Source organism: Hippocampus comes, unplaced genomic scaffold, assembly GCF_001891065.2.
Source record: "Hippocampus comes isolate QL1 unplaced genomic scaffold, H_comes_QL1_v1.1 scaffold585, whole genome shotgun sequence".
NCBI classification, from domain to species: Eukaryota; Metazoa; Chordata; class Actinopteri; order Syngnathiformes; family Syngnathidae; genus Hippocampus; species Hippocampus comes.
In genome coordinates this window covers 27254-43669 of record NW_017805408.1, presented here as the reverse complement: position 1 = coordinate 43669, position 16416 = coordinate 27254, and the positions used below count along the sequence as shown (strand labels likewise).

At 44.6% G+C, this 16416-nt stretch overlaps 1 protein-coding gene and 1 long non-coding RNA gene across 2 annotated transcripts in view; one reads left to right on the top strand and one right to left on the bottom strand.

Annotated features, from left to right (window-relative positions):
• The window catches only part of LOC109518060 (exostosin-1b-like), a 76811-nt gene that overhangs the window by 33478 nt on the left and 26917 nt on the right, over nucleotides 1-16416 (top strand). The gene's annotated exons all lie outside the window — the stretch shown is intronic.
• LOC109518061 (uncharacterized) lies at nucleotides 911-12117 on the bottom strand. The gene is made up of 3 exons (XR_002168651.1): nucleotides 12107-12117; nucleotides 3211-3212; nucleotides 911-1795 (listed from the first exon to the last, which is right to left on the bottom strand). It is a non-coding gene; the product is annotated as an uncharacterized LOC109518061 (long non-coding RNA).

The window sequence follows — 16416 nt, the reverse complement described above, 5'->3', positions numbered from 1 at the left end:
GAGGTATTGGGGCAGCGGTCGAGAACCGCCAGACTTAAATTTGCCTTAAATGTCAAAACATCTGGGGGGGGGGGGTCCAGAGCTGCGTTTGCAACTAAAACTGGTTACCTTAGTGATGACTGTGTAACCTTTCGTTCGCCCGAGTTGCACATTTGCTCTGTTTTTGTTTGGCGGCGATACGAATTCGTCAGCGAACATGAGCCCTGCAATCATGATTAACGTCGGCGCGTGAATAGTGTGACTTGTGCACCCCGTTTCACACTGAGGTTGCCCCTTCGGAGTCGACTAAACATGGCGAGCACATATGTCTAACGAGCAAGGCTATCAAGGGTTCCATTAAAGCTCCCTTGGGCTTTTGTTCCTTTTAATACATGTTACATGTTGGGGGGAAAAAAAAAAAAACACGACGGCTATTTAGTGACACGAATTCCTTGTCTTCCACTCTGCCGTTTAAGCGTTGCCTTCAAGGCGAACAATAGACTCTTGCTCATCCGTCAACGCCCGGCGCAGATGTTCCCCGACGCTTAAGATTTATGGGCCGTCTAATTCAAGAGTTCCTCCGTTTTTTTGGTGAAAATCAGCCCCCGTTGGGAATGTGCGGTTTGAGTTCCGTCGTCGTCAAAAGATGTGTTGAATAGTTGGATTGTCAGAATTTGTTTATGAAGAATAAACAATTTTTTTTTTTTGGACTGGATTGGCTTGTGTAATTTTCGCACGTGAAAACAGTTCAAGATGCAATTCCGCATTCGGAATTGCATCTTGAACTGTTTTCAGCGGTCAAATTTCCCTCCTCGACGCCTTTCTTCCTTCCCGTCTCCCTTCCTTCCATTCACCCCGACATCCTCTCATCCTTTCTTTCTCCTGTGCATTATTTTGTGGTTCCCGGCCACCCTTCGGTCCCAATCAGGAAGTCAACTCTTCCGTTTGTAATTTCGCCTCGCTTACATCATCCGTCCGTCATCCATTTTATATTCAAATTTGGACATCGATCCACTTTGCGACTTTCCATTCGTCTTTCCTCCATCATCTTGTCACGTATCCTCTCGTCCATCAAATCCTTTTGACATTGATACACACTTTTCAAAATAATAAACTGATGACCCACCCCCAAAAAAAATAAATAAAATAAATACATTAAAATACACCACAATCCAGCGTTTGTTTCCTGGCACACCTCAAGGTCACTTAACCAATGTAAATTGTGGGACTAAAACCACTGCAGCTTCTGTATAACTACAGTCGCTTCATCAACAGCCTGCCCAGACTTTTTTTTTTTTTTTTTTTTTTTTGGGCCCCCTTCCTTCTTGTTTCAACTGCGGAAAAAATTCCCAGGGCCGCAGGCTCCCCTAACTTACTTGATTGTCTGAGCGGCCGCCCGCTTAACTTAAAAGCGACTTTCAGACCGGGGGCTTCTGCTAAATATCCTCATCGTGCTTGTAATTGGTAGTCTCGGGATGCCTGTAGAAAAAAAAGCTTGTCACTGCCAAGACGGTGTCTCAAAAAGACATTATGGAAATATTTACGGCCAGAAGTTAGTGCTTCATGGGAATTTGAGAAAGTAACTAACTCAGAGTGACAGACCCCTAAAAGGTCCCTGAAGAGATTTAAGTGTTTAAGCTGCTCTGTGGAACGTCCTTACATAAGTTAAAAAAAAAAAAAAAAATGACGGTAATTATCCTCATAAACAAAGGAGACTCTCACTGCAAATAGCCACCTCCGAGACTTTCTGCCCTTAACTTGTTGTCACACAATGGATCAGTCCTTATCTTCTCATTTTGCGGACAAAAAAAAAAGACTTTAATACCCCTGACGCTGATATCATAATTAAAAGTAATAACCATGTTCTCGAGCCGTGCCGCATCCATATTTCTCGAAGAAACCCGATTATGGCCACGTAATATAGATTGCTTGCAGAAGTGTGACAAGGTGTTTTAATCCTTTCATTTGTAAAGGGAAACCGGGCGTGCAGTTTTTCAAATTAAGCTGTTGTACGGAAATTAATGTGGATCGCCGTAGTGTATAGAAAGCGCTCTCGGGACACAACAAGACTGGGAAATGAATTTCAACAGGAAGAGGAAATAACGTGGCGCGTATAAGTTTGTCGCGTTTTCCCATCTCGGGCTTATCTAGTCCTTACGAGTCCTGATAGCCTCCCGGCAGGATAGCGCGGAAATTAAAAATGTTGCAATGTGTAGTGATGTGCCGGTGAGCCTGCTAGGGGTCACCTATGTCATGCGGAACGGTGGCGGGGAGGGGTGGCGCCTGCTGCTTTTAGCACTTCTAAGAGCTTTCGGCAGTTCCGAAAGTATCCCACAGGAGATGTTTTACTGGTTCAGCGCAATCTGTCTGTTAAGGTGGGGGCTTAAGGGTAAAATAGAAACATTTTAATAATCCAGATTTGTCTCTGCAGAGCTCCGACCTCCGCCAAGGTCAAACTGTTCACACAGGTGAAAAAAAAAAAAAAAAAAGTTAGTCGGCAGTCCGAATGACAAAGAGGTGGTCGATGTCGATATTTTCGTGGCCGCAGAGTTGTGTCTTTCCCGCTTCATCCCGCCAACCAAATATCTGCCCTTTTTATTTCGTGTCAAAGTGGCTGCAGAGGGAAAAGGTCAGCAAAACAACAAAGCCTCGTGATGGTCGAAGACTTTTATCCAAGAGGAGAATGTTTTTTTTGCCCGTAGACAACATACGGGATTTGTTGCGTTATAGTCCGGATTCTTGCAGCGACGGGAGGTTTGGCACGTTCTGAACTTGCACACTCATCAAGACTTTCATTTTATGTCTCTGTTTCTCCCCACCATTCACGTCTTCCCTCTGGCGCCGCCGCTGCTCGTCATCTGCCCTGATACGCACGATCCAGGTAAGAATGCTTTTCTTTTTACCTTTTGCTGCGGCTGTTATTTTTGAATGGTTAACTTGCCAAAGCACAAGCAAAGCAATATGCAGTATAGCACTGTCTGTTTGGCTGCAACAATTGGCCCCATATTACTTATTTGGCATCACGGGCTTTTTAAAGGGCAAAGTCACAAATCATCATAACGTTCACCATCTATATTTTCTCGAGCTGGAGTTTATCGCTAGCGGACTCCACCCTGGACTGGTTACTGCTCAATAACGGGGCCCCTCTATTGACAAACAACCATTGACACTGACTTTTGCCTATCGCTGGAGTTGAAACTGAACCCACATAGCCAGGGAAAGGGCCACAACAACTCTAAAAAGAAAGCGTAATCAATTAATTTGCAAGATTACACAAAAACAATACCGCACACTTATTTTCCTCCCGAGACAAATCTCTCCCCAAAGATTTTGGTCAATGTGATGTCAGAACCACAGGAGCCATTTTGCCACGTGAAACAACACACTTGGGCGATCAGTCGGAACGCTAACGGTGTCAGGCTGTCAGCATTCAAAGTGTGCAGAGTCATTTACGTCTACTTGTCTTTGAAAAGTAATCCAGTGGCTCTCGCTAGCCCCGAGGTGGCACTTAAGTTCTGCTTGTCGCTAGCGCGGCCGATGCTAAACGCTGGCAGCAGGCGCCGTACAGTACAGCGTCAGCGCAAGTTTCATTTAGCGTCTTTAATTTAGCGGTTGAACGTAATCTCAGGACAACGCGTTGAGGTCGTAGCAACAGTTTTTGACAGCAATGCAAATGCACTAAACACAATCTGGAAGATAAGTTAAGTCAGCTAGGACGCCACGTGTTGGCGGCATGTTTGCTGTCATGCATAGTCTAAACAATGGTCGCTGCGGTTAGCTTGACTTCGTTTGCCTGACAGTGTACACAAAAATAGGTGCGTACTAGAGCACTGGGCGTGAGAACTGGCGTACCGGCGACTTGTACATGCGCCGCATAGCAATGATGCTCACATAGACACACAAGCAAATAAATAAAAGGAAGGCACTGAAAGAGGACACGCGAGTATTTTCTCCCCCTGCCAAAATGCATGATTATCTGCTCCTTCGCTGAGAAGAATGAAAGGAAACAGAGTCTAAAGGGTAACGATGATAAATGGCCATCACCACTTTGCTTCTTTCATTCCCGCTTTTGACACACAGCTCAATAAAACATGAAAAACATTTCTCTAATTGTTTCACTGTCACGACAACCGAAATGAAAGTTCATGCTCCCTTCAGCACCCTCTTTTCAGTCTGTCATTGCTCAAAGCCAGGGATCGGTTTGAGCTGCTGGGTTTTTAATAGCACAAAGCGATGTAAATTTTTTTTTTTTTTGCTTTTAGCGCCTTTGTTGTGCACCGTAAATTGCCAGCTTCTACAAACATGGCGACACGCTGTGCCGCAAAACAATTCCCAAACATGAGTGTTTGCTGAAGGCTTGTACCAGGCCCACGCCGGTGTTTGCAATGTTTTTCCGCATACGGACTAAAAATAGCTTGGCGGTGGAAAAAAACTCATTAATCATACAGGAAACACATTAACGAGCATAAATGTTTGCATACAAGCCCATGCAGTTGTAATGATACACTTTATTTTATGCTACATGCTAAACTTAGTCTCAGAGATTTAATTAGTATGTAAAGTGAATTTTAAAATAAGTTTGTTTTATAGCAAGGTCAAAATGCACCATGAGTCCTTCCTCTTTTCTATCGTGTTTTGGTCTATACATATATATATATAGATGGTTTGCTCTGATCTCAGCAGACGAGTTTCAGATAAACAAAGCTTTGAAGGCCACTGAACTGTCTCTTACGGAGTTTCCTGGAAGCGAAGATGGTCCCGGCATCGGCTGTTTTGTCTGCGGCGGGGACGTCGTGACCCCTTCCACTGATGGGGAGGATGTGCTTTCTGTGCTATTTTCACATTCAGCTGTTTTTCCAAGGATCAATTCACATTTCAAAGTACCTTTTGTTTGCAAGGGTTTTGGCTTTGTTGCTGAGACTCACTATGTGACGGTTACATGATAAATTAATCATTTCGCTAACAGCGCATCAGATCTCGGTTCAAGTGAGCAATTTTGTGACACTTATTCCCAATGTACCTCTGGAAATGTTTATGGTAAAGGGGCTTGTACCGTATTTTTCAAACCATAGGGTGCACTTAACTCATTCAATCGCAGCCATTTTCACTGGAGCAACCCCCTCAATCCCAGCGTTTTACTGGATTTTGACTGATCTTGCAAGGCCCACTGAATATTTGGTATATAAACATGGAGCCTACCAAAATAAAGTTTGGACTCTCTTCTTTCAGCAGAAAAAAAAATTATTTTTCCATTCTTCAGCAATCGGCATTACAAAATGGCTAAGTTTCATGAAAATGGCGATTCCTGGGCAAAAAAAACAGAGAAAAAGAGCTTTTCGTAAAAGCATGCATTTCAAGCTCGTGAGGCACCACTGCCACCTACTGGTCGCTTTTTTACATGATTTACAATGCAAACGGCTTTTTCTCATTCACAGCTTGCATCAGATCCTCCTCCTCTCTATGAGGCAAAAAAAAAAAGACTTCGACGTACAAGTATGTCCTTGGTAGGCGGGGCCTAATTTTAAAAAGACGTACAAGTACGCCTTGTGGAATTAAACAGTGAAAATCCTTTTTTTTCTCAAACATCAACACTGCGCCTTGTTGATAAAGACGTACAAGTACGCCTTGTGGAATTAAACAGTTAAAATCCTTTGATTTTTCTCAAACATCAACAGTGCGCCTTGTTGAGCGCTTGTGCCGTTTGTACGACTCTTAGCTTTTCAGTTCATTGTGTTTAACCCTTTCATGCACCCTGTAACCTGATAACACGGTCAGCTGTCCACTGTCGTAACCGCTGTCCCTCAAAGGGTTCATTCAAATTCTTCCCAATTGACCCTTCACGCATGTAATCGCTAGCAGGCTTCCATGTTGAGAACTACTTCCTGCTTGCATGTCTGAGAATAACGGGAAATGTCGTCTCATGCTGCGATCAGACCGTACACAAGCTGAGTGCCACTGGACACAACCCCCCCAAGCCCCCCAGTGTGTCGTTGCGCGGCAAACAAAAGCGCACGCGACCCGGTCTGAACCTAGCATAATCGCACTAAATCTGTCAAATACATATACGGTACTGTTTGACATACAAAGTACATTGCTTCACAAAGATAATGCGCCTTTTAATCCGTAGCGCCTTTTGTATTAAAATGGATGAAAATAAACCCGTTCATTGATATTGCACTTTATAATCCGCCGCGCTGAATGGTCCGAGAAATACAGTCGACTTCCACGTGACCGTATGGATCCTGGCGAAGAATTCTGTTTCATTTCAGTGGCCTATTGGTCCCAATTTCTTGACAAGCTCAAGGATTATTGTTCAATTTCCAAGGTACTGGGACATCTCTTTGCACTTATCTCTTCTGGATATCCGACTCCAAGAGGGCTTCGACCGCAGAGGTCAAATGTTAGATCAATGGGGACATGTTTCTTGTGTGCAGTTTGATGGGATTCCCCCCCCCCCACCCCCCTTTTCCACTCTTAAGATTTTCCAACAATGACTCGTTTTGATTTTCTCAGTATTCCATCTTGGGATTTTCATATAATTATAGATAGCCGCTATCAATAATGACTTATTTTATCGTGGAAAAGTGTTAAAAGGCAGACAGTTATCGTTTGGGATGTAATATCTCCAAACACTTTAAGTACCTGAAATAGCTCGACTCATTGCCTCTTTGGGGGCTTTTTATTTTGCTGTCGAGAGCACATTTATTTCTTGGTTGAAGTCGTTTAATGCCGCGGCGTGCCGTGGTCAGCCGGCTCTGTTTGTTACTGCTGTTTTTTTTTTTTTTTTTGTGGCTTCGCTCCACTTAGTCTGAGTGACGGACGGTACACATCAACTACGTATGCGCGAAAGTCATTATTTTTTTCGTCACGCTTTCGGCAGCCTGTCCTTTTGCAACACTTCCCACACAATAAGATCCAGTATATCTGCCGTGCGCGCACAGTTGACACGGTTGCGTTTTAAAGCCAACAGTGGGCACCTCATTGGCCGATGAGCTCGCAGCGAGCTTGGCTACCTTCATCGATCATGTGACCCTTGGCTGGGAGTCATAGCAGTCCATCAAGAGACTCCCGTTCTCCACCTGCCCTCCTGACGTGGCCTCCTCCTTTTCCTTCCCTCTTTTTCTCTGCAAGTGAATAATGAACTTGCCTCCCATTCTTTATCTCCCTCTTACACTGTTACCCCAGCCCCCACCCCCTCTCCCCCTCCCCAAAAGAACGATCCTCCCACCCCTCTTTCCCTCGCTTGGGCTCCAACTTCATTTGCCACGGTGTCGCAGCAAGCTGTTTGGCAAACCTGAGCGCCGCGATGGTTGAATGCAGCGCGGCGAGCATACTGGCGGCATTGTGCGTTTGCCGAGGCCCTCCATCTTAGTCACTCAAGTGTGCGTGCCTGCGTGTGTGTGTGTGCGCAGCTGTGTGTCATTGTGTGCCTATGGAGCTGACGGTTGCGTGCGTGCGTGCGTGCGTGCGTGTGTGTGCGCAGCTGTGTGTCATTGTATGCCTATGGAGCTGACGGCATGGTCGATATATGACCATCTTGGTTCATATTAACTCATTCACTCCCAAAGACGTATTTAGATGTCTTTTTAGACGCCACACATTTAATCCCAGCTCCTCATTTTATAATGACAGTACTTGAAAAGGGTCTGAAAATGGCCATTAAATGTGTGGCGTCTGAAAAGACATCTAAATCCGTCTTTGGGAGTGAATGAGTTAAAGATCATAGATGAGGGTTTATCTGGCAAATGCCCGAATTCGTTGTTGGATCGTGTTCCGCTGGTGCGATGCCAGGCTGACACACATGCATGACGCATCCCCTCGTGGAGAAAAAAAAAACAGGCAAGTCGGGGAATTAACGTTCCAAACGGTGCTGCTCCAAAGTCAAACTGTCAAACTGGTCTGTTGTGAAATGTTGGCCTTTGCCCAAATTTGCGTGGACGAGACCGCTCATCGGCACATTTCCGTTATGATGTGTTAATTTCTACCATGTGGCGTTGCGCTTTTTTTTTTTTTTGGTGTCACATGGGGTGTGATGTCACTCTCCTGCAGCTCTTGATCTCCCACTCAACACACATGTCAGCTTTATGTCGCGCAGTACCATCACAGCTGTGGAAATGTTTTTTTTTTTTTTGTTTGTTTTTTCGAGAAGAGTTGAAGGGTCAAAGGCAGGCTGCCTGACATCCAGGCAGAATGCAGAAACACATCTGTCACTGGCCGGGGAGCGTCCCGTTCCTTTTCCATTTTCCCTCTCTCGCGCTCTGCCTTTCATTGCAAATCCTTTAATCTCTGAAGACTCTCCAACTCGGGCTGCCTGTCAAAAGCCACTGTACAATAATGTGCTCTGTTCGATGGTTTCACCGCTTTAGTGCTTCGGTGTCTTTATTGTTTTTGGACTGCGAGGTTGCGTCAAATGGATATTAACCTGTATCAGTCGCTCCCAACGCCGTCGAGAAGGCGATAAGGTTGTTCGTTGCCTGTCCTTGAAAGACAATGTACGCTAATGAACCCCACAGGGCTAATTATTGACTGCAGACAACCATGGTTACCGTGGTAACTGTTTGGATGGATGTCAAATGTGCAGCCGAAGCACCAAACCCAGCATTAACCAATTTTTTTTTTTTTTCCCTGAAACACAAACACGTACGCAAAGGAAGCCTTCTTCCCACCTGATTGCGTCCCCATTTTTCATGCCAAGAGATTTATGGTTCGAGAAATGTGGGAGACAGGCTATTACTATGTCCTTTTTGAACTCATCAGTCAGACAAAGTGGTTCGAGGTGGTACCAGAGACGGTGGCAGGCCTTTTTACCGCGACACATTTTCCCTCCTACACGCCTCGCCTGCTCTCACCCGTGTTAACGTTGCTCCGTTGGCTCCCCCTGTTGCTTTTGTGTGTGTGTGTGTGTGTGTGTGTGTGTGTGTGTGTGTGTGTGTGTGTGTGTGTGTGTGTGTGTGTGTGTGTTTTTGTCAGCGTTTAGGCTACAGCACCGTTCCTGACACGCTACTTCATTTTCTCATCTGATTGGAGGCTGGTGGCGGAGGATCTCATCACGCTGCAGCAAAATCACTTGTTTACTCCACAAATCGTATTTAGTCGCGACATACTGGAACGTGCAATTTGGCAACCGTTCAGGGATGTCTTCGGAAACCTCGACGCTCTCCTTGACATTCGAGATAGTGATACCGTATGTTTTGGAACATGCATCCCCAAGTCATATTTTATGGAAATGGAAAGTTTGTGCCAAGTAGCTGGATGGATAACTTTTTAGTCCGCTTTAGTTTCTTAAGCAACACGATGTGCTTATCATGTTATTATTATTATTATTATTTTAGCTGTTCTGTTAGTTACTGTTGAACTGAATCTTGAATGCCCATTATTGAATGTACCGTACTTTCCGCACTATAAGGCGCACCTAAAGCCATTCCATTTTTCCAAAAGCTGGCAGTGCGCCTTATAATCCGATGCGTCTTATACATGCGTCAATATTCGGACTTGGTGGGCGTAGTATTTGAAATGATCTGTAAAGCGCTTTGTTATAACTGCGGCGGTTGTGAAAGCTCTATTTAAATAAAGCTGCGTTGTATTGTAATCTCTTTAGTGTGGCTCCACCTAGTGGATGCATAACGCAACTGCAACCACTATTGTAGCTTCTATTCTATGTGTCATATAATGCGGTGCGCCCTACATATGAAAACCGTTTTAAAATAGGCCATTCATTCAAGGTGCGCCTTATATCCCGAAGTGCATTATGGTGCGGAAAATACGGTAATTTAAATACGGCATTTACAGCTGTCTGTTAGCGGATGAAGTCAAAAGATGCATATAGTGACAATTGTGCTTGCCTTTACTCTGAAATTTCAGTTTGATCCCAACCAAGCATCAAAATACCAGTCGCTAATTTTGATTCCAGCCCCTGATAAACTTTCTTTCATACTGCTTTTTATTTTCCAATTAATACAGTATTATTCTTTTTATTTCCCACTTCGTGAACCCGTATTCACCTTTCTCCCTTTTGTGAAACCGTTTCATCTCAACAGCCCGTGTTTGTTTGTGTTCCTTTTCAATTTGCCCTTCATCCTCATGTTTGTGCATCGAGACGCAAACGGTGGTCTGAAATGTTGCTGCCGACGCAGTTTATCCACTAAAACAGTCACATTTGTGCTTTTTATGGCTTGTTATTGTGGCGGCGGCGGCTCATCGGCGTCGATGGCTGTGTCCTCACGGTAAAGTCATCACTACAAGTCCACGTTAGCGTCCGTTTGTCCTCCTTTCACCAAGCCTGGCTTCTCTACTTATCGAAGAGCAGCCGAATGGCTCTCGAAAGGATGGGAAAATGCGAGCGCTGACACTTTGATGCCGCATAGGTTACCCCCACTCGGCCATACCTCACACAGACGTGTCCAAGAAGTGTCAGCCTTAACCGGTGGAGTAGCCGCGTGTCTTCCTTCGCTGCCTCGTCATCCTTCTCTTCCCTCATCCTTTCTCTCGCCTCAACTCGCCTCGACTCACGGTGTGTTGGAGCAAGAGCTGCTGATAGGAGTGTGTGCTGGCTGATAAGTAAACACACTTGAGGAGCTTTATGGAGGTGGGGGGGGAAAAAAATGCTGTTGAATATTCCCCGCAATTGTGTTGCAACGCCAACCCGAGCGCGAGCGGCGCTCAGCTGGCCGACGTCAAAAGATAACCGAGCAATCCAGGAGGCGCGCTGACTGTTAAATAGGCAAGCGTAACGAGTGGCAATTACACCGTCCTGTTTAGAAAGCACGGCGTAGCTGAGGGCTGTGTTTTGCTTCAGTCAACACACGGGTTGTGTGTCACGCCTCGGGGGGGGTTTCCATTAGGAATCTGGGCTGCTTGATAAGTAAGAGATGAAATTCCGCGTTGGGGATCGACTGCCTGTCATCAGTCTCTTGGTGTCTTCCTAAGTTTTCTCTCCCTGAACTAGCTCGGAATTTCTAATCCGTTCATGCTCGGATTTGACAGATGGCATTTACAATCAGCTGGTTTGACCGAAAATGGGCGCGTTTGTTCATTGAAAGATATTGTTTGCCTTGACTACTCGGTTTGTATTTAATGTCATTATATTTTACATTTGTAGAGTTATGGTTTTTTGGGGGTTTTTTTGTGGTGTTCAGACAAATGTAACATGCATGTTTTTGCTATCGGCTTAGCACATCTTTAGCTAATTTGCAGGCGTCACCAAGATACGGTTTATGCTCGTTGGTCGTCGGGTCAAGCATCCTGTGGTTTGATTTTGTCAACCAATGCCAAATACATGTTGCACCTTTTGATCCCAAGCGAGCTTCTGGTGTTGGCTGGCAGCTCACAGGAGGAAATGGAATGCGTTGCAATGTGTGCCATAGCACACAAATGTCCTCAGAGGACCCCCGTTGCTCTTGTGTGCTTCTCCCTGATTGTGTGTTTGTTTCATTGTTTACATCCTTTCTTTTTGGTCATCGCTTTCACCGCACGGCCCTGCTCTGCCTTCCACAAAGGCGCTCATTCGTCCATGTCAGCTCAGCAGAGGCCCGCGGATTGAGGAATTCCCCCCCGCCCCCAGAGCGTTTTCTTTATCTGGATCTGTGCTAGCAGGAGCAGCGTCTTCATTTAAAGTGGACCCTCTGTTGGCTGGCTGTCAAACACAGTCAGAGGCAAACCTGACATGATATGTGAGCTTCTCACAGAGGCTGGCACAAGGAGGCCCACAGCAGCCGACAAAAACTCCAATCACGTTCCCTCACACTCGTTTATTCATTTCTCCTCTTGTGCGCCCCAATTTCATGGTCATCTCCTTCCTGTATTGTGTTTTTTTTTGTGTGTTGACAAAACTGGTCCCTGAATTCTCTGCAATATGGAACAGGCTGCACATGAGTGTAAAACTTATTTTCACAGTGTTATCCCCTAGATAGTAGATGCTAGTAGTACTTAGTCAGTCCTCCATTAAGCGTTTCCAGTTGGTCCAAAATGCTGCTGCTCACCCCTTCACAGTTACTCGTAAGAGGGAGCACATAACTCCTAATCCCTTGACTGACTCCCTGTACATTTTAGAGTTCTTTTGAAGATTCTATTGTTTGTTTGCCAATCTTGAAATGGCTTCGCCACACCTTACCTCTCGGAGCTCCTCCACTGACGACTAAGCGTAGGCTCAGACGGGATCGAGCTGATCCCTCTCTTTGGAATGACCTCCCGCTGAAAGTTAGGCAAGCCCTTTCGCTGCCCATCTTTAAAACTCCGTGTTATTCTTTGGCCTTTGACTCCGCATGAGACTTGATTTTTACTTTTACTGTCGATGCGCGTACTACTGTCTTTGTTATTCATTTATTGTTTTATTGTTGTTGTATGGATTATTTTTGATCTCTCAATCCAGGTGAGTTGAGATGTGTATTTTTGATGCTAGGTAAGGGTACAGAAGGGTATGGGGTCATACTTAAGAGTCCAGAGAAGTTGATGGCTCCCTCGCTTGTGCAGAGGCACCTGAACGTCCGCAATATTCTGGCTGGTTTTGAATGCTAACCATCCCCAAACAGAAATAAACAGGACGAGAACAAATCCGCCAAGAAAGGAAAGTGACGTCACACCTAAACGCAGTTCATATGGCCAAGTGTGAGTTGGTCCTTAGACTTGATTCAAAAATGAATTGAACATCAGACTTCTCAAAATGTCACCTTTCCTGTTGAAAACACAAATGTATTGGGGGGTTCTTTCTTTTTCTTTTCTTTTGTTTTTTTGTTTTTTTTAAACAGCAAAGCTGCGGCAAATATGTTCCACGGGGGATGCTCCCATATTCTGTCGCTATGGTTAAAACATGAGCAATTTATCATTCTCCTTGATGCCCACAATATTGTTATTCTGCTCTGCTTTACCCAGATTGAACGTAGCCTTGTTTGAAGAATCATATTTTATTCCTGGAGACAATATCATTGGAACTTTATATGTGGTCTCTCTCTGACTGAGGCACAAAAAAAATAAAATAAAATAAGGACCTTCTCCAAACTGAGGCTATGCCATCTAAATTCAAGGCGGCCAAGTCATACCCGAGATTGATGAATCAATGTCCCCGATATTGATGTTCGGGCTGTGCGTTGAGTTAATATCAGCGGAGTGATGAGCCAATTAAGCTTCGCTGCCGAGGTAGGCTGATTAGTGGAGCTTACGGCAACGATCTGGTCTAATTCAACTATAATGTGCATGACGGAGGAGGCTGGCATTACTCACGTTAAAGCCCTCATTCAAAGATGAGTTCATTCCGTACAGTCGACAGATGCACGCCAATCCCATCCGGAGTCATTGTTCCTCTCCTCAAATGCCTTTTTTTTTTTTTCTCCCCTAACACCGCGACTCATGAATCAGGCCGCAACCGCTGTACAAAATGGGCGAAACAATGCACGGAAAACGTGACCCGCAGCACGCGTGTTGTTCATGCCGTCCGCGCAAGCAAAGGCAAAGCTAGATGAAGCCTTTTTTTTTTCTTTCATATTTGCAATCATCGCCTCTCATGCCGCTTTGTAGCGTGTACTTCACAAGCTGCCTTTTATGGAATAGTTGACGCACCTTATTAAGAGTAATAGCAAGACTATTTATTTACATATATATATATATATAAAATATTGTTTTGTTGCATTTTACGGCATCTAGAAAGGAAAGAAATCAAAAACCCGAAAGCTGCTCATCTCCATTTTTATGCCAGACTGCTGTGAAATAAACTTGAATCAACGCTGGCCAATATTCTTCACAGCTCATCGGATATCCATATATAATATTGAAACGAGCTCTCATTTCCTCATCCTTTCCCGTGTACTTAGCTCACCTGCAGTGCCACGTCGCCACATTGGAAAGAGAGACCCCCTTGCGGAAATGACGCTGCTTTTTCTTTGCTTTCGTGATGATGTTCTTGGCCTTAGTCATATTTTTTTGAAACATCTGGCGAAATGGTGTGTTGTTTAACCCTTTCACGTACCCTGTAACCTGATAAGCTGTCCATCGGAGTAACCGCTGTCCCTCGAAGGGTTAACGTGACTCTAGCTCGTTCACACCTTGAAAATTCGCCTCTTTTGTAGTCTCGTCCTCCGACACAACTTCTGGGTAAATCAAAGGCTAGTAGGCCTTCGCCGCCATCGTGGAGAAGACGCAAAAGCATTTCAAAGTAAAGGGAGGAAGTCGCGGTCTTGTGGGACTCGCTGTGTGTTTTCATGTACCCTAATTAGGCCTTCGTTTACCTCAAAGGCTTTCTCTTTAGCCAAGTCCCCGAGGTGGTCTTTCACTCTATAGCTCTCCCCTTTCTCTCCAAAAGGGAACACGCCAAGTGGGTTAGCATCCTTAAAACAAGCACAAAATTCTCAACTCAGCTGTATTGATAGAGCACTTGAAAACAACCACCGCTGTCTACAAAGTGCCGTACACGGAGCGAAATTAATCCGTGCAACAGCAAACAATAAATGAAGAACCAAGAGTAGAAAGCACAAAAACTGTAAAACTAAAAATCAATTCTCATGCTGAGTCAAAAGCCCAAAAATAAAAATGTATAGAGAGCCACTGAAGGGATGCCAGAGTAGGAGTTATATGCTCCCTCTTACGAGTACCAGTCAAAAGGCAAGCAGCAGCTTTCTGGACCAACTGGAGACGCTCCATGGAGGATCATCTAACTCCAAAGTCAAGTGCATTCCAGTCATCCAGCCGAGATGTGACAAAGGCGTGAGTTCCTGTTTCAAAGTGCTCTTGAGAAACTAGAGGCTTTACTTTCGCTAGCTGCCAATGGTGAAACGGCACCAATTTTCCGATGACCACCGTGTTTTGGAGCCGCAAACATTTGGAAAGGGTCTCAAAAAGCATTTCCATTTCCACGTGGCCCCAATATAATAATAGTCTATTTTTCCTGTGCTGAATGTTACCTTTCGCCAAAAACCTAGCGGCCTCCGTGAAATGTTCGCTTAAAATGGCCAATGGTGTTAAAAAAAAAAAGCAAAAAGCAGTTAGAAGAGGAAGTACTACCTCAATATGACTTCTATTATAATGGGTGCTACCAGAAGGTGAAACCCTCCAAGAATCGAAACTCTTGTCTTGATTGTGCCGCCGTGTTTTACTATAGTCGGAGCCGATAAAATGACCCGATAATCCATTAGCAATACAGTGGGCTGCCGTTCCGCTACATTACTTTGTTCCCTCATTGCAAGCTGTTGTCGTTCTGCGCGCGTGCTACGGTACAAAACTACGTTTCTCCCCGTGGCATCCAATTATCCACTTTTTGTGGCTTTTTGGATTATTTCGTTTTCCTGACGCTCCCACTGTAAAGTTGATTTGCCCTTTCGCTTTCAGCTGAGCCCCAAAGTCATCCGATTTTCTTTTTTTTGTCTGATGAATTCTATTTAAATCCAAGAGGGTGTTTATCTATCTATCTATCGATCCATTTCCAAGACAAAGCAAAAGCATTGATGTATTTATTTTCCATTTTGTTGTGTTTTATTTCTACTTTGTTTGCTGGAAGCTTTTGATTTGATTTTTTTTTTTTGGGGGGGGTGGGTAGTTATTTAGTTATTTTTTCCCCCCTCCAATAGCAATGCTTTAGTTATGTACTCTCTTAATAATGACTTGAAAAGATATACGAGATAGATATAGCGAGAGTGAAAATTATCCTGCCCGAGCGTCTCCGTTTGAAGCCACGTTGACATGAAGTGATCAATCACTTCGATTTTAGAAACTTTAATTGATTACATACTTGGCCCGCTTTGTATGCCGTCGTGGTTTGTTGTGCGATGGGGAGGATGTTTCTCATGGCATTTTTACTTTGAGCGTAACAAGCCGACATCACGTGTAAAAGTAACAAATTGTAATTTCAATGCTCATTTCTGATTTAAAACAAATAAAAAAATAATCCGAACGTAACCAATTGAAATTCACACATTTTGTTGTTTAATCATTTGCTGGAAACGCTGCTCAATAAGCCTGACCTTTGACTGAACATGTTTTGCTCCAAGCGTGATATGAAGAATGAGGAAGGCCCAAGCGGGGTCATGGAAGTTATTGTTCACCGGGCCCTGTTGTCAGCGCGTCGTCATTGTCACTCCAGAACGCGACATAATCTCCTACTCGGCTTTCTCACATTGTGTGGAGACCAAACGTTTGCTCTCATACCGTATGCGCACCTGCGCCGCATCGGCTGGTCGGACCAGAGGGCTCGTCTCTAAGGTGCCAGTTCAACGGGTGGTGCTAATTAAATGTGTTTAACCCAAGGTCATCTACTGAGATAAGAGGAGGAATAAAAGCCTCGGAGAGATGTCCACCAGACTTCTGACGAGAGAGAGAGAGAGAGAGAGAGAGAGAGAGAGAGAGAGAGAGAGAGAGAGAGAGAGAGAATGCAAAGCGAGGAGCAGATTGACAGGGTTGGAGGGGTAGAAGAGGGTTTAACCATGTTGTAAATGTTTTATAGGGCTCCTTTGAACT